This window comes from Parus major, chromosome 7 (genome assembly GCF_001522545.3).
Source record: "Parus major isolate Abel chromosome 7, Parus_major1.1, whole genome shotgun sequence".
Classification (NCBI taxonomy): domain Eukaryota; kingdom Metazoa; phylum Chordata; class Aves; order Passeriformes; family Paridae; genus Parus; species Parus major.
Genome location: NC_031776.1, coordinates 16,251,014 through 16,275,871, shown reverse-complemented (window position 1 = coordinate 16,275,871; position 24,858 = coordinate 16,251,014). Strand labels below are relative to the sequence as shown.

The 24,858-nt window shown below is 37.0% G+C and overlaps 1 long non-coding RNA gene across 4 annotated transcripts in view; it reads right to left on the bottom strand.

Annotated features, from left to right (window-relative positions):
* Nucleotides 1-24,858, bottom strand: part of LOC107207805 — a 98,129-nt gene that overhangs the window by 4,936 nt on the left and 68,335 nt on the right. For 2 of the 4 annotated variants that reach the window (XR_004498302.1, XR_001522955.2), the window contains exons 16-18: nt 24,234-24,667; nt 21,641-21,743; nt 11,168-11,288 (exon numbers count right to left, since the gene is read on the bottom strand). This is a non-coding gene — a long non-coding RNA (uncharacterized LOC107207805). Of the gene's footprint in view, nt 1-4,721; nt 4,834-11,167; nt 11,289-21,640; nt 21,744-24,233; nt 24,668-24,858 lie in introns of all 4 variants that reach the window. The other 2 variants (XR_004498303.1, XR_001522954.2) reach the window with 2 other exon arrangements.

Genomic DNA, 24,858 nt, shown 5'->3' with positions numbered 1-24,858 from the left:
TAGAAATAGCTGAAGGAAGAGCAAAACCTCTTCACAAGCCTCAGCAAAACAGCCTGCTATGCTCAAATTTTAAAATATAACTTTGCAGTTAAACAAAAGAATATTTTCCCTACCATATATCTCAGAAAATACTATTTGGAATAAAATAAGATTAAGGGTAGATAATTTCCAGCCATGTGCTTCCAGTCATAATTTCTTACTCTTAGATATTCCATTGTGCAGCCAGGATCTGTGGAAAATAAACCAAGAAACACAACACTCTTGACATCCATAGTGTTTTGGCTGAATAGCACTAGGAAGGTCTTGGTTTACATGTTGGTCATAGAAATGTATTTTTTCAAATCAGGAAAGGTATTTTCTGTTGTTCTTTTTACTAGCAAAAGCCACCTGACACTGTTTTTAGTTGGATTTTACTTCTTCCTAAAAAAGTGTTGAATCTAAGAATGTGCAGAAGAGTCTCTACTTGTACTTTTTTAGAGTCCTAGCATTTCAAGGATGCAGAGCAACGAGTAGACACATGAGTATATTGAAAAATTCTGTTGGGAATCAAGGTCTAAAATAACCAAGCATTTCTACTGGCTGTACATTTCAGAGTAGTAACGTGTTTTAAATTTCTCATCATTTTGTTGTTTTGCATATTTATGAATTGGATACAGTTGACAAGATTTCATAGGCTTTGAAGCATACTTAATGTGCTTTCCTATGCTATTGATAACATCAAAACTCTGTATTGAGCTCAAGAAACAAAAAATAAGCCTCATTTCACAGTACATTACTTATCAGTTGTAACTAAGCTTCACATCCTCTCACCTGTCCTCTGCCCTAAGTCTTTTTAGCAGCTAACCTGAACTTGTGGGCTTTTCCATACCATGCGGACTCAGAGATACCTTGTTTTTCTTTTTCTTCTCTAAAGATAAAGGAAGATGAGTCTCCTAGAAGTGCTCCCTCATAATAATTGTATACCTGAGAAAGCACCCTCAGGTAAGGGCAGCAGAGTGGGAGAAGAGGTGTATGTTATTAGTGCCATGAAATGAAAAACTTTAAGGCATGTGCTTGAGAGAACAGGGGTTTTTTCCAACCCAAAAGCTCATGAGGGGTGAAAAGAAGGTTCTCCTCCAGAACAGTCAGACCAGGAGCTGCCTCATGGGAGGGCTGTTGCACTTTTGGGTGAGTTGTATTTTGATTGTTTCTTACCAGTCATAACAGCAAAGTTACAAGGCTGCCTGGTCAGAGCCTCAGCTCTGAGATGTTGCAGTGAACAGCCAGTCCATTATCTCTCTATACAAACCTCAATTTTTTCTCCTAAAATATGAAGTCAGTCATGGTCTGCTTGTTAAGGAATATCTACCAGCAGCATTGCTGGGGTACACAGTTGAGTAGTTGTAAAAAATGACCGGTGCATATCTAGGCAGCTTGGAAGCTTTGGCTCATGGAAACTGCTATCTCTAGGATAATTAAGAATAATTTAATCTTACAATAATTAAAGATAGCTGATTTTAAAAAACCCCAAACAACCATGTCTGGATTGGTCCCATTCATAGCTGGACTGTGTTTTTAGTGTCTCTAAAATGACTAATAGTGTGTATAAATAGTGACATCCAGTGTTCAGTTAGATCAACCACAGGTCTGTGTTCTGTAAAGCCTTTCAATTAAAAGATTTATTACTGACCCTATTTAAAATGCCTATGTAAAGATAGTAGATAACCTGCCAACTGCAACACACCTCCACAATAAAAATTTCCTTCCTGGCTTGTTGGGGAACAAGAATGGTGTGGCTCTTGTATAATCCTTTAACTTTCTTTTTTTATGACAGCAAATGTCTGATTATTCCCAGGTGGTTTTGATTTCTTCTTTCTCTGCTTCTGTTGCTGTGAATGTGGCCATTAGGGCAGCAGTCATAAAGGATGTGTTCACCACTTCCTCCTCTGTCTGTCGCTTAACAGAGCCACAAGTCCACCGTCTTCTATCCACATTAACTCCCTGAGGTATCCACACAGTATTTGTGTTGACTGCCTTAATTTTGATCTTCTCTAATCATTCCCTGCCAGATGGCAGTTAAAGTTTAATGGTCCCTGTAAAAATAGTTCCCTTTCTTCTTTTAATCAGTCATGTGTGTTTGCTTAGCTAACTGTTAGAAGTTCAGAAAGAGCGAAGGGACCACCAACACAATTACTTCAAAATACACATCCGTATTGTGATTTCAGAGTTACGTGAAAGTGAAGGGTTATAGTGTAACCAAGATTCCTGGAAATTAGTATGGGCTACATGACCTTACATTTTCTTTGTTTCTTTAGATTTATTAAAAAGTTTAAACTAATAATTTGTGACATTTCATATTATCAAAGGTAGTTTACTTTTAGTATTTTCTAGGCTCAAATATGTTTTCTGTGCTAGAAAGCATATCAGTATTATGCTTTTAAGGACGAATTGAGCAATACACTTAAGGATATACTTAACTTTAAGTACATGACTATGGCTAATGATAGATAATAGGGCCTTGAACAAGGTACTTTGACTTATGCCCCAGCAGTTCCGGTGAACTAATTTACCTTCTTGAATTTTTAAGAGTCTGTATAGACACCTAATGACACAGAACCTGAAATTCTCCAGTATGTGTTTACTTGACTGAAGCTTATTAAAAGTTTAGGCTTCTGCTGAATTGAGGATTTAATTCAATTGCATATTTATGCTATGCCTAAGTAGCGAATCACTTTAGAGGTAAATGGTTTAAGCTATATCAGACACCTTCGGACTGAGAAGGTAAGATTATACCTCTGAGGAATATGGAGAGCCTGGGAAAGTGATAAACTAGGAGTCTAATCCAGCTCAGAGTACTGCCAGAGAAAGGGGTGCAGTGGAATTAAATGGAGTCTGGATCAGGCTCTGAATACTTTGCCTAGAGCAATACAGGAAATATATGGCAGAGTCACTAACAGAACCCAGATCTCCTGATTCAAATTAGACTTTTTTTTTGTATCTAACATCTGTGTATGTTGCAGCTGAATGTGTCATCACAGCCTGCACAGGCCAGCTTCTAGATTAAAGCTTGCATGATAACTCCTACACACACTGCAGGAATCACACCCACTTACACATCCCAATAAGATGGGATTCAGCAGAAGAGCACACCCTCCTACATTCTCCTCCCTAATAGAAGGCTGAGAAAATAGGGAACCTTGTACCTTCCTTGTGAAAGCATGTTTTAACAACAACCATCTCCAGAAGTTTTCAGATATAACAACATGCACTACAACAATACCCTGAACCTTCTGATCACTTAACTCTTTGATTTTACCATCAATGCCAGGGAGCTGGACAAAGGGAATTACTCCAGCTCTGATTTTCCACATTATGCCTTAATTAGCAATAAGCAATTTGGTTCTAACATAAAAGAAATCTTGACCCAAAGGAAAAATTCTCTGTCCTCCACCTAGGTATTTTTCCTCAGTTCCTTTCTACATGCAGGTTTTTTTAGTAAGATCTAGGCCTGAGGGATAGCAGGGTTTGCATTATGCTTATAACCAGATGACCTCATTGAGGTCAGAACCTCAGGGTACTGGATACTGGCAAAAAACATAGTAAAAGTTGATCCCAGCACTAAAGAACATGAAATCTAAGTACTCAAGTTCTTCAGTAGCTTTGGAACGGAGAGGCTGATTTGTCCACTGTCAGACTGTGGCCATTGTCAATGACTCACTCTTCGTCCCTTGTGCTTTAGCCAATAGCCTTTAACCCAGCAGCATCATTCTTCTCTACTTATAATGAGTTAAAAACAGAGCCCAGCTTTGTTGATTTTGGTATGTCAGAGTTGTAAATCTGTCAGCTGTGGAAGAGTGGACATACTTTTATCTTTTGTTCCCCTAGTTTCCTCTCCTGTTTCCATATCAGACAAACACTGGTTCCTTCCTTGGTTGGCTAAATATTGCAAACATAAACAAGCCACGCAGAGCTTGCTGGGCAGATGATGGCTACTAGCAGGTGTCAAAGTGAAGGTGTTCCCCTGTGGACACAACCCATCATGGTTGGGCTGATGCCCAGTTCATCGGAGGGAACATGAATCTTCCAAATGGAAAGGGAGATAAATTGCATCTAAACACTCTAATGATGATAGTGCAGAGAGACAGATGTGGTAACTGAGCATTCGAATCCCCCCATACGCTCTTTACTTCTGTTATACTATCACATCATATACTACTGACTAATATAAGCCAGATGCACAACCAGAATGTTGAGTTTACGTTCTTGACATCTCCAGATCTGTACATCTTATAGATAGAAACATTTTTCCCTGGCAAATTCTCACAAAGGTCATTTTTATGAGCTCATATAAAGAGTGACTTGGAAAGCACTCATTGGTGTTTGTTTTCAGCTGCACCACTTGTGTTAAAGAATTCTTACTATAAAAATCAAGGCAAGCACAGCTCAGAAATCTGGATTCTGGGCAAGGAATTTTTTGTTGTCCCTTGGGGGGCCACTCACACCTTTGCAAAGAGGGTGCCATTTAAAGGCTTGTAATTCAGAAGTGGTTTGGATCAGCCTTACGTAAATGTAAACGATATAATGATTTCCCAAGGTGAAAGGCAGCAGAGGAGGAGAGCTCTGCCAAGTGAGGTCAAGTGTGGAGAATACGCAACAACCACGCAGAGCATTTATACACCTGGTATGGTACATGCCAGTTGTTGAGGCAGAAAGCCAAAGGTAATGAGCGCTGTGAGAATTACCAAGAGCTCCTTTTTGGCCCAGGTTCTTGCTTGTAATTGAAGTGCTATCCTCTACTGATCCTTCAGGTAGCATTGGAACCATTTCATCCAGGCTTCAAGGGAGAATAAATCCCTACAGAGTAAAAGAAACTTCCTTTACATTATAGCTCTGTGCTAGAAGCAAGCTATGGATGTGACTCATGAGTATTCTTAATAGTTTTCAAAGACAGTGAAATTCCTAAGTGAGATTTTGATTTTAATTTTGAAAGTGATTTTTATGTGTGATCCAAGATGACTAGAAAACTATAGGTATGTTTATATATTTATGTCATTAGAACATAATAATGGAATGTACATTAAAGTGTCTTTGTTGCATTTATTAGAATATATATTTAAAAATATTTCTGTACAGTATTAGGAAAAAATAAATTAAGTAATAGCCATCCAGGAGTATTCTCCCTTAGTCTGTACACTCCATCAATTTTAGCAATAGGCTAATTATTTTTCTTTAACTAGATTCTAGGGAGTGGTTATAGGTCACTGTAATCTTATTCCTGCGTAACAGATTTTAGCTTTTATGTAACCTAGTGAGTTCATTCTCTACAATACCAAATTTCAAGGAATTGGTGGCTACTCTGTAATATTAAAATTTCTTTCTATGTCTTCAGTTGCCAGCCTTGAAATATTTTTTAAAGTATAATCCATACTTGAGAAAATAGACTGAAAAATCAGACTGACTTGGCAATCTCATTGAAGTGCAGGTAGTAGTCACTTGGCTTTCTTTGCCTTCCACACTCTTCATATGTTTTTACTTCAGTTACAATCTGTTTAGGACCAACTCTTTCTTTTGCTTATGAAAGGAGATCTGGGACAATTGTGTGCTCCCTACATAATCAAATTTATTTTTTATTCTATTAATTCTATGAGTATGGGACATCTGAGTTTGGAAGCATCCTTCAGAAATGTCCATTTAGGAAAAACATTCAGAGACTTTTAAAGATAGAATAGTAAACCCAGGAAGCACTGAATGTTTAACTGAAAAATGCAAAATGTAAGCAAAATAATTATTGGAGCTGCAGAGAATCTGCAGGTTTACAGAAAACTTTAATGCCAAAATTGTTTGCTAATAGTTCTTTTTTTTTTCTTCTTCCCTGCTTCTTTTAATTTTTTTTCCCCTTGAAGTTCAGTGATGGACTATAATGAAAGAGAGGAACTGTTAAATTAGTTTGAAACTGAAAATTAAAAAACAGTAGACTTTTCTGTAAATAGGAAACAGTGGAAACCCCCTGTGATTCAATCAGTGAAAACCAGACTGGGAAAAGCACTACACTTGATTGCACAGCTGCAAGGATGAAGCAAACTGTTCTCTCAGTTACTGCAGATTTTGGTCTGGGAAGACACATACTTACTTTCTAAGTAACATTAAACACACTATTTCTATTACACTTTTCTATTTCAAATCATGGAAAAGACCTCCCCTTTGGCTGTCTGTAAGTGCTGAAGAGCATCACATAGTTAATTTCTCTGTTTATCAGTAAGGCATCCTTTGAATCACATAAAGGAAGTAGACTGGTAGAATGAAAAAACAAAACACCACAAGCAAACAAACAAGAAAAAGGAAATAATACTATGTTATACTTTAGCTATTAGTGGAAGTAGACTGATGAGTCTAATATAAAAGAATCTTCCATGTTACCTACTATCTTTTTATCTTTTGGTAGCATTAAGAGATAGTTTAACAGGACATTTACACCTGATTTAATACAGAAGGCTTTTTTGAGAAACAGAAACCCAAATTATAGCTGAGAGAACTTTGGCAAAGAAAATTCATCTTTCTCAGAAGAAACAATGTAAAGAAAAATTAGTAGCTGCATAAGTATCACTGCTTCAGAGCTCCTAAGGGGAAGTCAGGCTGGTATATTAAACTGGCAGTTTATCCTCTTGCAGTATGTTGTATCCACCTAATTCATGAGGAAAGCACAAGAACATTAAAGAACTGCTTTTGCACCTGTTATATTATGCTTTTCATTTTTAATGCTTAGCAGAAGCTGTTGGTGTTTAAAAATCTTCACCAAATGTATCCAAGCAGCATGGAAAAAGCTGAAGTCGTTAAACTGTGTATCATACAACAGAATCATCTTGCATTTAATGTCTAGATTTCTAAAGCAATTGCTAAATTTGGACCAAGTGCTGGCCTAGGGGGAAGCCAAGTTTTTCTTCATTTTGAGCAATTAGTCTCCATCGTGTGTGGTAAGAGTGCTGCTCTTACACAGGCAGCCCCCAGCCACGCAGGATGTGAGCACAGCCAGGCATGGTGTGTGCAGGGAGACTTGTCATAGTGCAGCAGGTACAGGTGCTGCCTTCCCCTGCCCAGCAGCATGAGGGAGGCACTGCCAAGACAAGCTAACCTTTCTGCTGGAGGTAGAAAGAGCCAGCCTTCCCTTTTCAATTGAATGCAACTATTCTTTCTTCATAGAGTCTACATCATTGATTTTTTATCTCATTTGTCCTTTGTGTTCCCATGATAACTTGACAGAGTAAGCATAAAATTTGTTTTTAACTCCATTTAGTAAATGCCAGAGATAATGAGATACCAAAAGTTTGGAAAAAAGTAAACAGCAGTCATAGCAGAATTGTGTTAAAGAAATTGGCTCATCTAATCTAAAATAGTAAAATGACCAAGTTCCAGGGCTGAATTATTCCCAGAAGTAATGCCATGACTTCACTCAGGAAGCATTACTCAGTAGGATTACAGCTGGAACATTTTCAACCTTAAGGATTCATCTTCAGAAACATCATTCTTGGAGTGCAAAATATCCTGTACCTCCCAGTCCTAGAATAGGTTCTCTGTTAATAACTCACATTTCTGCATATCATAAACTTCAGTCTACTTCTGAGTAATTTTGCTGTTCAAGAACTGTGCAAAATACTAATTCTATGTCTGCGAGGGTTAAGAGTCCAAGGAATTAAGCTGCATGACACGAAGAGTTTTGGAGGAGCTTTTTTCTTGGCTTTTTAAACATGCTATGGAAATTTCTTGCCTGGTGAGATAAAATAATGGATTGAGAAAAATACAACCTCTGCCTAGAAGGAATTGCAGTAGAGGAGTGTCTTAGTCCAGAGTGCATTAGGAAAAAAAATAATGTTCATAGTTTCCTGACTTTATTTCTATTTCCCAAGAAATCAAACTGAGCAGGAGTGTTCTTTATTCCACTCATAAATACTGTGTAGAAAAACTGACAGTCCTTAAGCTTTTATTTTTCTTTAAAATGGATATGGGGGTGGTGGTCTTTAATAAATATTTTCATCTGGTAAAACATGTCAAGTAATGTTCATTATACTAAATTTTTTACCTCATTTAAACTTAGCTTTCTTCCTTGAATGTCTGTCATTCCTCTAAGACTGTGAAAATGTGGTGCTTCCTTGGATGATCCCTTGGGTGCCCACATGGAAACATGCATTAGAATTAGATTATAGTAACTCACTCCTAAAAGAGACTAAGTCCAGAAAATGGATCTATAGTTTTCATTTCATTCCTCTTAAACATGCTGTTTCTGCCACTGGTGGTGTTTTGTTGTTTTGTTGTTGGTTTTTTTTTTTTTTTTTACTGGACAGCCAATGTAAGAATTCTGAGTAATTGGAAAGCTTTTCTGTATTTATCATAAAACTTTATTTTAATGTTAGTAGCTCAGATCACTAATCTAAGCCTGGCTCCTTGTGCACCTGCATGCAAATGTGTAGTCAGCACTCTTATTATCATGTCACTGCTCCCAAGTATACCCTCAAAGGTAAAAATATCTCTTGAGGTGAAAGTAATTTAGTTATGTAGATCTCCCTATTATTTCAGTCCAAAAAGCTCAGCTTAAATAAGACTATCAGCTGAGTTGAAATGTTTTTGCAATATCCACTGATGTGAGACCAACAAACCCTTTTCACTAAGGTGCCTTAAGTAGACTTGGATCTTTACTATTGCATTTCCTTGAAAGCCCCCTTATTCACAAAAATGAAAAGTAAGAGGGGAGACACATTTTCTTGTGACTTGAAGCCATTTGTCTGTTGGTATTTATGTCCTTCAGGGAATAACGTTTAGGAACTATACACGCCTTGTGTCTGAATGATCAACACTGGCAACATGTGCTTCCCTGCTTGTGTGAAGGCACAAGCTGTGTGCTAAGCACTAATGGCAGGCTCAGATTCTTCTTACAGATGCACATGTGCAACTTCTGTAGCAGTGAGTGAAAGCTGGGTACACAGATTAAATTCTAAAATAATATGACATTGCATCCATTTGCCTTGGATGAGAATTTTAGCTTAAAGCATTATCAATTTACTGCAATTCAGTCCTTTAGCCCTTTACCATGAACATTCTTATGTTCATATTATGAAAATAAGAATACGTCTCATACACATGGTGTTAAACAAAGATTTAGTAGGAGGTGTGGAGTGGCTTGGCTGGGAAATCATGTGAATATTTTTCACATGTATCTCCTGAGTAAGCTGCTTAATGTTTCAGTTACTGCACTTCTGATCTATTTCTGTTGGCAACAGGTACTGGCCATACATTCACACAGTTTTGGGCAGAATCCATTCTGGATGTTATCTTGCATGCTGATTTTTATCTAGTGACTGCTTTGAAATAAGGATTTTTTTTTTTACGTGAGATAATTCAGCATTTTATAAAAAGAATCATGGTTGAAAATACATGAAATTGCAGTAGGTATACCACACGGAACATGTCAGATAAAAAAAAGAGCTCAGTTTAACACAAAAATTGTGGATATGAGCTGATTTACACATATAAACTGTGAATATTTTATTTTCTGTTCTGGAGCAGTTATAGCTCCATGATGTTGATTGTAATTTCATCTCTCACCACCAGCAGAGGGAGCAGCAGTGACTGAGCTGCACCAACCGTGGGGGTTTAATGCACTCCATCAGACAAATTCTCTCGGCAAACACCTTGAAAATAGTGCTATCAGCAGGAACCAAGGAGAAATGCCCGAGGGTAGGAGTGATCCTCGAATATGTTTAAATATTCCTATTTTCTTCAATATAAACTCTTGTGTACCCCCAATTAAAAGAGTAGCATCAAGTTTACAGCTATGTGAAAAATACATGGCATACAAGTGGTATTTGGAATAAGATCAGGGACCTGACTACAGAGACCATGGCCATCACATCTCATAAGCTAAAATCATGCTTCAAAAATGTTCAGCAAACTCTGTTTCTGATTTTGCAACTTAAACCTCAGTTCTGTGGGAAGACACATTTCAAATATGAAAACTATAGTTAATCAAAACCTAAGATTTTGAAAGATGATGGAATGCATTTCAAAATTGTCAGTTGTTGCAGTTTACTTTAAGACAGTGTTTAAAAGTTTCAGAATCATTACATCTGTCCTCAGCAGACTGTTTTAGCATTTTCATGCAACCAATCTAGCAAAAAAATGGAAATTCACAGGTTAAAACATTCACATTAACACTTACATGTGAAAAAAACATGTAAGGGGAGATTGAATTTAAAGTGTAGCCCATCTCTACAGCTCTAGGCTTGAACATTTCTGCTGGGGAAAGCAGTAGAAAGACCCTCTGTTACACAACTACTGATTGAGTCATAATACGCCAGTGAATATTTTAGCTGGCTTTGACATTTTGCCCATTTCAGTAATCATTTTCACCAAAATGAACACCTATACTATTGTCACTTAAGCTCGTTCTCCCATATTTTCTCAAAAGAGCAAAAGAAATTAATAGCAAAGAATTTGAGTTAAGCCAATCGATATGTCCCACAAATATCATCCTAACAAAGATATTGTAGACTAGATGACGATGCTGTGCACATCAACTCTGTCTTCCTTCAACCTTATCAGCACCTCTAATGGAAGACACTCTGACTACAAACCTGATGTGCTTATAAACACAGCCAAGACAAACCCAGCAGCTCAGTCCCTACCCAGGATTATGTCAGTTCAGCTCATTCTAAAACCAGCCGTCTAAAATGGAAAACCTAACTAACATAATCATCCTGATTCTATATTACATTATTTCAGATGAATGTAAATCAGCAATAATGGAGGGAATGGTAGTTATGGAGACTTCATATTACAGACAGAGAAAAGATCAAGGGTTTTGCTGGTGGTCTTGCAGGAAGAGAATTGAGGGATGTCAGAATTGCTCTGGGTTCTCCATCACTGGTATCACTCGCTTCACTGTAGGAGACAGTGCCTAAGGAAGCATTACTGCAGGTTGATCTCAGCCTACCTGACCTGCCAGGGATCTGGTTAGAATGCCTGGCAGGTGGGAGGTGGACACATGCTATCTGAAATGTTCACAGTGTTGGGTAAGCAAATTAAATGTAGTCACCAAAATTTCACTTATCCACTCTCATTTTCTTAACATGTCACTGTCACTCTGGAATCCCTTCTTAGGTATTGGTGTCAAGAATATGAAAAAATTAAATCTTCCTACCTTTGGTGGCTTTAAAAAAGTGTCACACCACTCTTCAGAATCCAGATCTGCCTGGTCCGCTCCTGGTTACTTATTTGGTTGAGGTGAGGGCTGGGCATTGACCATAGATTTTTCTTCATACCTGCAAAGAAAGAAATTTCCTATATTTCCTGACCCAAAGTATTTCTGATAAAGGTCAGTGTTGCTGTGTCCAAACAGCTTATTCAGTGGGCTATGCTGCCATGTGGACTACACAAAAGTGATAAGGCTTTATTTGTTGTTAAACAAATATAATTGTAGCCACTTTCAAGAAAGGCCAGAGGATGGATTACAAGTGTAACTGTATAATTTCTTCTTTTTATCACACAGTACAGTAGTGCAGTTTGGTTTGCAGCATGTGATATTATTAATTTATGTGTATTCATATTAATGACTAACATTAAAATCACTGACATTAATTTTTGCTGTTGGATTCCATGAAAGGGAATTTAAAGTACAATTTCACAGCATATTTAAGACAATCTATTTTAAAAATTTTGTTCTATGTGATTCCTCTTGAATTTTTTTAATAGTTTTTATAATTTACCAGAATTGTCTACCACGTAGGAAAGGAACCAACGATCTCAGAATCCAGAAGGATGAGGAACACTATTCACAGATACTAAGTCAGTAACTGAAGTTCTGTGTATCTCTTTCATATAGCTCTAGTCACTGGATGTTAATGAATTACGTAGTATTTACTAATGCAGCTAAAATGAGTCTAATTTGTTGGATCTATAAGCTATTTTTGTCTGCATTAGGTGTCCATTTATCTTAAAAAAATATTCTTAAAAAATATATGCAATGTTGCTTTCTGATCACTGCGTGTGTCACTACTTAAATCAGAAACATTTTTTGCCACTAGTACTGAACAGTTAAAGTTCCCACTTGCTTTAAGTGCATACATATTCATCAGCAACATGATTGTTTACTTTCCTGTAGCTTAATTTGCCCAAGTATACAGAAATCTGCGGCAGCGTTTTCATTGAAGATGACAAATATGCAATGATACCGTAGGCTGTCTGGTTTCAGTTGTGATCCATAAGTGCATGTGCCATTTAACAGCCAATAAAATATGACAGGCATATACAATTCTGTCTGTGCAGGAAAGGAAATTTTATTGCTCAGGTTTTAGTCACACATGCCTTACATAAAGTTGTACAGTCAGATCAGTATTTTATTGTTACTTACCATATGTGTTACACCCCCTAGGCATGGAAGAGCAAGCTCAAAAGCATTAACCTTATCTGCAGAAGAAATTACTTCTAATAAGTTTATTGTCAATACAGTCTTTCTTTAGGAACAAAACAAAAAAACTGGAAACAAATCTTCCTATCTCATAGACTTCAGCCACAGAAGAAAGGAACCAATGTTACAATCTTAGTTTTATCAGCTTTTTTCTTAAACACCAAAATAATTCAGTATGCACTAAAATGGATCACTGACATCAATAAGTGCTATCTGTCATCTCCCTACCCACTGTACCAAAACTCCTGGTATTGGGGGTCTTGGCCTCACACAGAGAAAACACTGCTAATCTTATAACAAGGTTGTGTGCATAAATTTATCAGAATCACCAGGTATGTTGCTCAGGGGTAGATCCGTGGTGAACAGAGGACTCAGCAGGACACATCTGCACTCTGTTCACACTTCTCGAGTTCCTTGTACAGCTCAGCAGGAGAGGGCAAAGGAGAGGTGATGATTTTGAGGCACTTTTACAGTTACAGAAGAATTCCAAAACAAATTCCACTGTCTTGTTACTTCAGAATATATAGATTATATTTTCTTTAATACATATGTGAACCAGAATTTATTTTTACGATGTACTACCAGCGTTTATCTCCACCAGTTGAAGAAGTATGCTAACAGTCTGCAAAGCATTACAAGGGCAGGATATGAACCTACACAGGATATGAATTTATAAATGCCAAAGGACTGTGGTAGTAGCAACATGTAAATCAAAATTCAGAAAGCCATAAAATCTTACTTTAAGATCAGCTGATGCAAGATAGCAACATAGTTATTTTTTGGAAAAACAAGTACTTTTCTGGCACCAGACTGAGGGACTGAATGATCAGTAGGCAATGACCTGACAATGATTGACTCATGATAGAAGAAGGGGAGAGAAAATAAGTTGTATTTCAGATTCCAGCATGCAACATACCAAAAACACTGAGCAAGGTCTCTGAAAGCCAAGTTAGGAAGCTTTGTCAGCTTTTCTGTTTCTTTGGGCACTTTATCTATCAAGACAAACTGAAAAAAAGAAGAGCTACAATATCTTCATTTAAAATGTTCTAGGTACCTGTCTGAGATACTTTTAAGCAACACTGGCAGAAACAAAGGGGGATCGAAGAAATAGCATCAAGAATACTTAAGACATTTATCCTGGATAAAGTTGCTGATCTCAAGCTTCAAATAAACTAATACAGTGCTCACCCAAGCAAAATTTCAGTGCAAGTTCTGCAGAAAGCAGAAAAAATGTGATTTTTCTCTGTGATCACATATTCACACTGAAATAGTGTCTCTTTATATGTAACTAATGCTTGATGACTTTATGGCTGACTATAGAAGTCTGAGGATTACAGAACCATTGCTTGAAGAGTGATTGTCTGAATTTAGCTTTATTAGTTGCTAATATTTTTTTCTGATGCTATTTTTTTTTAATAAAGTGATTTCAGGTTTGTGAGCAGCTACCTATAATAAAAAACAATCTGTTTGAAACACTGGAGAGTGTAAGTAGAAGGTGTTAATTATAGCTAAATGCCCAAATCCCCTCCCCCATTCTGGGCTAAACCCTACAGTTTTAGGCTGCTTTCATTTCAGTAGCCATTTGATCTTTCCCAGGAGAGGATTTTGTACTATTTCTTTTAATCTTCTCTGCATGCAGCTCAAAACTGCTTGCTGAACTCAATTTAAGTTAGCGTTTGCGTTTATGAGGAGAGGATTGCAGGGTCTACAACAAACCAAATAAAAATAATGTTTATAAATGTCAGTTAAAGAAAATGGTGTGAAGTAAAGTTAGGAGCATAGGAGTGCATCCATACAAATTTTAAAATGATGCTGTTGCTCCCTCTGCTCACTGTGATCTGCAGGGAAAATATAATTTAGAAACCTTAGACCTTTGGTAAGTACAATAAGCTTTTACTATATCGCCTTTTCAACTAGTAAGCAATTAAACAAGTAATTTAAAAAATATTTTGAGAATAAACCACATTGATGTTTCACTCTATACAAGTAAGGATCTTTTGTGACTGTGAGTAATTAACCAGACAGAACAAAGTTAAACAAACACATAAATCTTTGCAGAGTGGACATTCTATTCACTAAATAATGCAACACATCCACTGTCATCAGATAACATGCGCTGTGCTAAATCCCACAGGGCCACATTTTGGCACTAGCATCAGTTCCAGACTTACCTTGTAATTTTACCTCTATGGATCAAGTCTCCAGAAATCAAAATGTTTCCATTGAATCAATCTAGATGTGGTTTATGTTAAAGTAAAAGCAGGTCATGCAGTCAGCTAAAAAATTGCATCATGTGTTTACCCAACTCAAAATACTGCTCCATATTGCATTCCTTTTGTAAGAATGTTTGTAAGTCCAAAAGAATGATTTTCCACATCCATTGCTTTAATAAAGTTCCAAAGAGACATTCATTTTCCAAATTCCTGCTAGCACTGCAATAGATAAATATGCTGCTGGTGCTGGCCAGAGTCATGTCCACAGTTGGGTTCAGGCAAAGTGACAAATCAACTGTAAGATCCAAATGCACACAGGAGAAGTTGCAGCAATATCCCAATTATGCTTACAACAGAACAATATACTGCCAGAAGTACTGAAAAAAATACTTTGCAAACAAAGGAAAAATCAAGATAAAAAATAAAAAATAGAAAAAAAAAAAGAGGAAATGAGAAATCTAGCACAATATATTCTGTCTGGACCCCACAGAACAAAGATTTCCATGCATTTATATAACAAAAATACAGTTAATAACTTCATTTGGATTGCCTCTACCAGTCCAAATTAAACCCAGCAAAGCAAATTTATACTCAGGCCCCATTAAAACTGACTAATTTCAGAGTTGTTGAATTTAGGAGAATTGTATCATATAACTGGAACCAGAAGTGAATGTACTGAGAGTTGAGTTTTACTAAGATGAAATATTAATCTATGTTTATTAAGAATGTTGATTTTTTTAATGCCCTGAATTTAGATACAGAAGATTAGATGTAATGGGTTCTTTCCATATATCACAAGTGATCTAGTTGCTCTTTTAACCATAAATTCTGCAAATTTTTTTCTTACCTAAAAATTCAAGAAAATTATTTAAAATGAAACCATTTTCCCAGCACGTGTAAAAATGTGTAAATGATACAAATGGCAGTATGATGATTGCTTTACAGATAAGCATTTTCTTCATCATCTTCAAGGACATCCAGATTTATGATCTAATCACTCACCCCTTTAACAGGATGCATTTGAGTTTGATTAAAAAAGAAAACAAACAGCAGAGAGGATTTATTAATGAAATCTGGGTGACCTTTCACATATGGAACTCTCTCAAAATAGCAACTTTAAAGCTGAGTATGGTTTCCTTAGCTGCTTTAGCTTCTCCCATCCTAGTGTAGAACATATTTTTGGCGTCTTAAATTGGCAAGTGCAAATTTTGGGAAACCATTTCCCCCTCCCCCTCCTTGAACTTTAATTGCTTAACCTACATCCTAATTCAAGTTGCTCATAAACCTTAGCCTTTGTTGTAGGTCCGACAGCTGCGTTATGTCAGTAGCAAGTAAAACCTTCACAAAGTTCCGGAATGCTGCAAGACATTTTATAGGTGCTGCAATAAAAGGCAAATTGAATTTACCAAAATGCATTTGTCACTGATTAAAAACTTACAAAGTTAATTGGAAACACAGTGTAGGTGTTGCCACACAACTAGAGGTGTAATTGGTGGTTTTAATTCAGTTGGAGCGCAGGGAGAGTAAATGTCCATGTAAGGCCAGCAATATTTTTCATATTCCTTTTCCCTTGAAGAAACAGGGTGTTTTTACTGGAAGACTTGCATGAATGGTAACATTAAGATGTTAGCTGAGGACTAGGGACCACTTCCATGCTCAGCTTTCCAGGCTGTATCAAAGTGAAATTTGCAAGTACCACTCAGTGGCCATTAGTAATTGCAGGGTCCATTGGGAAAATTTCCCAGGCCTTTTCTTGTTTTAGGTTGGCAAAACTGACACTGCTGTAACAAGCTGTGCTTCAGCAAGTGAGGAGTGGAGAGGGACGTAACCAACAGCCCTGGCAGTCAGCACCCTCCCCCTGGAGCTGAGTGAATTATCTCCACATAATCCACTTAACCTTTGCCATTGTGGGACCTGGGAAGCTGAAGGTATTTTTAAACTTGAGTCTTTTAATTGCCATTTTATAGTGTCACTAGTCCAGCTCAGCTGGAAGGAGGAGGATTGGAAAATAGTTCCATGAGGCAATAGCTTTTCACCTCGGCTAGGAGTCCTAATTATTATTGGTTTTGTGGCTCACTGTTCTCTGAGACTGTGGGGACAGTGATCTGCAGTGAATCCACAGGTGATGGAGCTTCTTTAATGTATCACCATTTCTGGTTAGCATGGCTAAAATTTCAGAGATTCTAAACTACTTACAATGTTCAGCTTGGGTAACAAACACTGTCATCAATTCTCAATATGCAGAAAAATCCAAACTAACACAAAATGTTGTGAAAACAGCTCTGTAACAATAAGGTTGAGTAATATGAGAAAGCTCCTTTGTAATTTCTATTCTTGGCAATCTCCACTTGATATTAAATTTATTATTTTATTATTTATTTGATATTAAATTTCTTACAATCCCACATAAACCCCTTACCAAAAAAATGTGCCTGGAACAAATGCTGAAGGATGCTTTTGGGTAGTTTTCCAAAGACAAGCTATGGAAAATTTAATTAGGAAGTGATTAGTTCAGTAGATTGCAATAGCCTGTGAGAGCCTTCTGCCATATTTTTATTCATGGCTGCTTAAAATTTAAATAACACCTATTTTATTGATGAATATTCCACTGTGCTGGACTGTGCATATATCCACATTTCAGGGACCATCAAATCAGGTTAGGAACCATGTGCGTGTTTTTCACAGAGGTACCAAGAAATGGACACTGCACCTTTTTCTTAACCTTGGCTGCACCTTTTCCTTGTATTTTCAAAAAAGCCACACAGAGTGAGGCATTCAGCTTCTTTGTACATCTGAGTTTTAGAGTCACTGGATCATACAGGTTCCTTTAAGATCTGTGGGTAAAAATGGGATACTGATTCCTTTTATTAATACTCAGGAAATTCTCAGTCCTATCGTTTTTACTCCTTATTCTCTTCACAGTTTTAAGTTTCCCACCCACTGGTAGAGACGAAGGGAGCACGTGGATATCTTGCACACTGGGTGCACTCATACTTCACTGTGAAAGGATGTGGCAGACCTATAATGTTAGTTACTTTGCAGCAATGCAGATAATCACTGTCCATCATGCCTGTGCTATATATACCACTCTAAAAAACCCCAGTGGTGCACACTCCCAGAACATTTCTGAAAGAGAATTACTAACTCAACCATCTCCCTTATTAACATTCTTTGGCACATACTCAACCAATAGAAAACCTCCCTGTGTGAGACTTTAACATCAGTACAGAAAGAGAATTATTCTGGGAAATTCATGTCAAAACACACTTGCTGTTTCTCAGCACAGTCTCTGTGTCATCTCCTTGATCTTTTATTAATGATAAGGAAGTGAACAGCAGTAGTCAAGACTCAGAAGTAACAGCAGGGATGATCCAAATATTCCCTTCCCATTCCTGCTTCCAGAATTCAGCAATATGTATGGGAAAGTTCTTATTACATATTTTCACTTGCAATCTTTGAAAAGATACACAGAGTAGGGTAGGAAGTACAAACAAATAAAAAAGGATTTCTAAATCTAAACATATACTTCTATCCAGGCCTACTGAGAAGAGAGATAATCACTTTGTTTGGTATCTCTTCTCACCTTCCCATGATCACATCAATGCTCAGCTTTTCAGAGAACTTAGATAACTGAGATGAGTGATTGCCATGGAAGACTGAAGTAATGTCTGTGACTTATCCAGGTCTTCCACTGTGAGAGTCCTGGACTAGAATTTCAGTAGATTTTTGTGAGAATTTCTTTTTCTTGACCCATATACCAAGAGGACCAAACATATGTTGTAAGACGGAAAAAATTGGATTAAATAAAAGGGAAATTGTTTGGCCTACTTTTCCAATTCTTCTGTAATTTCTGTAGTTAAGACTTTATTGGAATGATCAGCATTAATATAACATTTTGCAATGAAAGGACGAGCAGAAAGAGGGAACAGCTGTCTTTGATGCAAGACCAAAGGAGCAGCACATCAGCCATAACTTTTTTCCACTGGACAGGTTCCAGGTATAAAACAGATTGGACAAAACCCTGTATTCATCTTGATATTGGGAGTACTCAAAACCAATTTAAGTATCTGCTCTGGTTTGGATGTTAAGTTTTTTAGATGAGGATTTAAAAACAGGTTTTGTGAACAAGTAGTAAAGTTTCTCTTGTTTCCAACTCAATTTCTTTTAACTTCCCTCTCCCCTTTCCTCTTTTGTATAAAAACCTTGGAGGTTTTTAAATAATAAATAAAGAGTATTTTAAAAAATCAAAAATAAAGAGTATTTTATATAATACGTAAAGAGCTGAGATTTCTCCTCTGAGAAGATCCCTTGGCTATGGCATAGTGGCTATAACAGACAGATGCAAGTCCTAAGTGCCTTCCCCCTGTTAAAGCCGTGGAAGAGCCGTAGAGCCACGCCCTGGGCACCTTCTTTCTGTGCCTGCCCTCCTGTCCCAGCTGGGCTGCCATGGCTCCAGCCACGGCTGCTGGGTGCCCACTGAACCAGCCTGGCATGAACAAAGGGCTTTGTTCCACTGCACAGATGAGGACTGGTAGCTGATACTTGGGGGTACAGTTCTGAATTAAAACTAAAAACTTAAAAATTTTGCACATTTCCTCCCAAGTGTTACAGTTCCCATTCTGACCTTCTGTACTATCCCTAAAGCCTCCAACAGCCTCATGAATGGGAGATGTTTTTCTTAACAGAAGTGGTAGGTAAAATACAGTGCAATCTGCATGGTGAGGGTTTTGCCATGGCCTTCAGCTTCTCATTTTTCCTGAACAGCTGTGAACATGTGAAATAGCTTATATTCATGTTTCCTCTGGTAGGAATGGTCACAAAGAGAGAGAGAAAATGCTTTCAGAGCTATACTGAATACTGGAGCTGATATGATCTAAAGTGATATTCTATATAGCTGGAGAAAAGTTTATTTTATATATATGCTCTCCTTTAGCAGGTTAACTTCACTTGCAGCTGATGAGATGGATCTTTCACTGAGTCACAATAAGGTTCTTAAGACCTCAGTCATACATTTCCCCACAGAGGAAAAACACCTCTCACTGTCAGCTGAAGGATTGTCACTCCAGATTAAAGTGAAGGAGCCAAAATGAAGCCTCTGTGAAGGGGCATGGTGCTGCCCTCCTTCCTGTAATCGGCTGCATCTGACCGAATGGCAGACAGACAGCTCCTAAAATTGTACATGTGCATTATACCATAAACTAAATTGGAAGTTACACACCCATATACCCACCACTTTCATCTCCACCATGTAGGTGCATATATTGCTGCCTCTCCAAACAAAAAATTTTGACCTTGATATGGTTGAAAATATCAAGATGGTGGATCACAATGTTGAACAATTTAGCCAATTTCATTCGTTCACTTTCATGAATATGAGACATGATATGATTGCTATTAATTTAATAATATTATCCAAAGCTGGTAAAATCCTTATCACTGTTGTCTGGTCTCAAATTAGGGAAAAAAATAATCACCCATTTCTTACAATAACCTTACGGTAAAGCCAGGTCAGGCCACCCAAAGAGACTTGCAAGATCCCATGGACAGGAGCTCAAACAGTTTTGATTAATGAACCTAAGTCATGAACTGCCATCTCCTTTCTATTCCCACCACCCCTTTCATTAGCACAATTCATATGCTTCTTTTGTGTTTGAAAATATGTGTATGCTGTGCTTGCTCATCTACTTAGGATGAAATGTGAGGGAAATTGTCAAAACAGTCCAGGGCATAATCAAGAAACAATGTATTTTTTCCATCCCATGATATGTTCCTTGCATCACACTTCCTTCTCAACTGGAACATATTATTGTAGTGGTAAAGAGGGAAAGAAATTGTGATTGCATTTCAACAACTTAGGGCAGATATTGACATATTGGTTTATTTTAATTTTCAGGAAGGGTTGGTTTTTTCATATATTATTTTCTGGGTATAGGAGTAATAGAAAAGTAAAACAAAGAAAATAATGAAGAGCTGTGGGTGATGCACCAGTTGTTAGAAGGACAGAAAATAATGCTTGGAAAGTAGGGGCTGTGAAGATTTGGAAGTCATTGCTGAAAAGCAGTTGGAAAAGATGTCACAGAAGGACAAAGAAAGACTAATGTGGTTCTTCAAGATGTAGATGGAAATACTGGGAAAAATATGGAGGTTGGTAATAACTGATACATGTGACATCAAATCCGTTTCTGAGGCAGTGTGTTTGGTGTGGGGTGTACCCACCCTTGGGAAGTATGTTGACATATCAGAAAAAATCTGAGGAAAAAAAACCCTACCATACCTTTCTGTAAAGATTTGGAAGAACCTCAGTCTATTGAGTTAATTAAGAGATAATTTGATCATGGTCCATAATTATCTACAGATGAAGGCATCTGATACCTATAAACAGACACAAGTATAGGAAGATCTAATGATTGGAGAGAAGACAGTGAACCATAAAGCAAGAATAAAGTGCAAAGGGTACTTAAACACTGGAACGATTTCTACATGGCAGATTCATCTTCATCTGAAGATTTTATATCAAGTTTAATGTCAGTCTGAAGAAGCAGGCTACCTTGCCAAGAACTCAGAAGCTTGATGCATGGACCGTGAGGTGAATTTCTACTGCCTCTTTTATGCAGGGAGCCAGGTACTATCACACGAATGCAGGGTTGATGAAGGATTAGTAAGAGCTTGTGATCATTACTGATAAATATGAGCTCCTAGAGAAGAACTGCCTATTCTTATAAAGATTAAATAAGAGATTTTGAACATGTTTATTGATTTGGCTGAATGAGCTCTTGTTCAGTTACCACAAAAAGTATATATACATCTATAAAAAGTGTTGTTCAGGATACCACAAAACTTCATTTTTAATCAGAAAACTAGGCATATGATAATTTGTTTGCAATATCAGTGTGAAAGTCTATTGACAGGAGCCAATTGTCCAAAAAGTACAGCATATTACCTAAAGCACTAAAAAAATAATTAGGTAATTATATACATACTTTAGAATTCTTACCTTGTAGCTGGTTTTCTGGTTTAGCCAGAACTTCTTTAGAGTCTTCATCTGTGAAAGCTGCTTCAGTATGCAGGGCTTCCAATAAATGGAAACAAAATTCATTCTGGAAGGAAAGCACACATTATTAACATGGTTTTATGTTGATTAGATCAGTTCTACTGTACCATTTTATTATACCCTGACCAGAACAATAAGCTATATCCAAGACAAGGGCATCAGAAGTATAATCAGCTCAGTATTTTCTTTGAAAGTTCTTTCCAAATTATTCTTGACACAGTTTGCTTTATGAAAACTAAGGAATACCAAGTTCATGGTTTTATGAAGCAACCCAATCCAAGGTGTCTTCCTTGAGTGGCAAGGAGCTGATTCCTTCATACACTTCATACACTTTACCATGTTATTTTGCCCTCATTGAATTTTAGCTGCCATTTTATTGCCCAGACAGTTATTATGACAGCTGTAGGCAATTTCTATTTATGGTTTTACATTGACTATTCTCAATAATTTTATATCTTCAGACTTTGTCCTTGGATAACATGCATCCTCTTCCCAGCTTAGTTGTTAATTGAAAAAAAGAGAGAAATAAAGGGAAACATCTTTATATTTATACAAATATAGCAAAATATACATTTAAACACCATTTCATCTGCTACTTTTCTTCTTTCCATTTCCTCAGACATTTTCAGGTCAGTTATTATTATATATAAATTTAAAAAAATTTCAATCTCTGTGGAAAATTAGTGACAGATTATGAATATTTCTTTAATCAAAGATTCTGACTATTGGTAACATTATTTCTAAGGTATATGCAATCTGACTTACAAATCTCACATTTTATTGGCTGTCTCATTTTGCTTTCTTTCATATTTCACATTTATGATATGTTCAGACATACCCCTGTTCTGTTAAGTAGGAATCTGTGTGGTCTTTGATATAAGGCATAATTTATTTGACAAGGAAATACGAGATGGTGCCCTGAATCTGCATTTACTTGATGGATTGAGAATTTTTAGCATTGCAACAAGACAGATTCTCATCCAATGTGTCATGGAAGGAGAGTTCTCTTAATCTGTTCTCCTGTGAATTAAAATACATGTATATGTATTTTGAGGAACAATTTTTAAAGTTCTTTATTGAAGGTAGTTAGCAGGGTTTTCATACATATCTGGCATTCAAATACTAAAAGTGATTGATGCTATTATCTGTTCATAAGGGTATTTTTATATCCATGAGAAGTGAGTGCTCCATTCTGACAAGTGTTCAGAAAATATCACTAACATTGCAAATGAAGACTAGCCCTTGGTAGCACATTGAGGCTGGATATAAATATAACCTTTTACCAGCAACGCACACTTGATGTGAGTTTGTGCTTGTAATTAAACTTTCTGCCATCTAAACATCAGTCAGCCCCATTAAAAGAATTCTTAATCCATAATTGCATTATTCTTCTCTGTGTTTTTTCATAGATCTATATAGCACACCAAGAGCTTTCAGAGACTTCAGTAAAGTGTGGTATGATTGAACTTGCCATCTTACAGTCTTCTGCTCATTACTGTTTCTATTTATCATCTTCACAGTTCTTCCAGCTGTCACTTAAACTTATGGGATGCCTTCAGTCTGAGACAACTGTCTTTAAACACTTATGGATTTATTAATGCCAATGCAACCCCTGGTTACTGGTACTTCTTGAGACATTTTCATATGGAATATAAAGACAGGCTTTTGGTCATCATTTCTGACAGAGTTCTGCTTCTTAAGTATTACAAATCTATTTTAGAGCCCTGGGGATGCTGGCAACTTACCAAGCCTCTGAACATCAGGTTTTCAGTGTATGTTTGTCTGCTTTTTCTCTTTGTAAAGGGAAATTTTGAGTGTGGCTACCTCCAGCAAACTCTACTGCCCTCCTTCCACTTCACCCAGCCGTGATAAACCAGGAAAATACTACTGGTCTGTGCAAACTCTTGGGTTTTTACTGGTTGAGTATTTTGGCTGTTTGGAGACTTTTTGTGCTTGGTTCCACTCCTAACCCCAAGTACAATTGTAGTGCTTTGTAAAAGACCGAGTTTTGTGTCCTGTGCTCTGACATAGCTCTGAGGGCGAGCTAACAAACTCCTAAAGAGCAGCAATGGCATTCCTCAGACAGTGCCCCATGGAAATTGCACATTACAGCAGAGAGCAGCTGTGGCCTCCTCAGTGGCACTGCAGCAGTGGAGAACCAGACAGAGTCAACATCACAAGGCACTCACTAGCTAACCCTGAACGTCAAAGGAAGAGGCAGATAGCATTTATTTACCTAAAAGACAAATGGAAACAAACTATTCTAACATCCCTTAACAGAACAGTGGCAATTTGTGTTATAATCAGTATTGAGACTACACTCATAAAAACTTCCTGAAAGGCAAATTTTGTATTTTCATGACATCTTACAGAGCCTCTAGGGACTGGACTGGTAATCTTGAAAGCTTGTCATTTGTTGTCTGAATAAGGATTGCAAAAGTCAGGCAGCATATTTCAAAATTAAAATGAAAATGAAGGCAAGGTATTATATTGCAATGGCCTCCTTCAATTGTAGCAACCTCTCTTTGGTTTTTACCTTGCCTGCAGATTTGTGCGATAAAATAATTGACATTTTTCATCATTATGTCTTTATATCTTTCATGAGAGAACCGCTCTCCTAGTTATCTTTATTCAGTGCTGTAAAAAAAAAAAAAAAGTTAATGTCCCTTACTTCATAAAACAATGCCTTTTAAAAGCTTTCAATTTAGAGCTAGTGTTAGGCCATGATGAATTGCTGTATGGTTGATTTCCTGACACAGTTTCTTACTAACCTTTCATGACAGCTTCTGGATTACTCTACCTGGTAATTTGCACTATAATAATGGCTACAGCGAGATGTCTCCTAACTATTTCCTTTATTTTTAACAAGATTCTTAACACCCTCTGTAGGTGACAAAATGCAGTTACAGACATGAAGTGTCCCCTCGAGGAAGGTTGTTCACAGATGCCACCAGTACTTTAGTAGTGCAACTGTTAAATGAAACAAAAACAAAGAATCAGATTTTCTAAACATCCAGTTCAAATAAAAATTTAATTAAAAGTTATGAAGGCATTTTATTGATTAACAATCTTAGTAATTAAATACTGTCGTTGACATTTTTTTTTGGTTGGATTTGTTCTTCCTTGGAGATCTCTAATTGTGGTATGGCTTTACATTTATT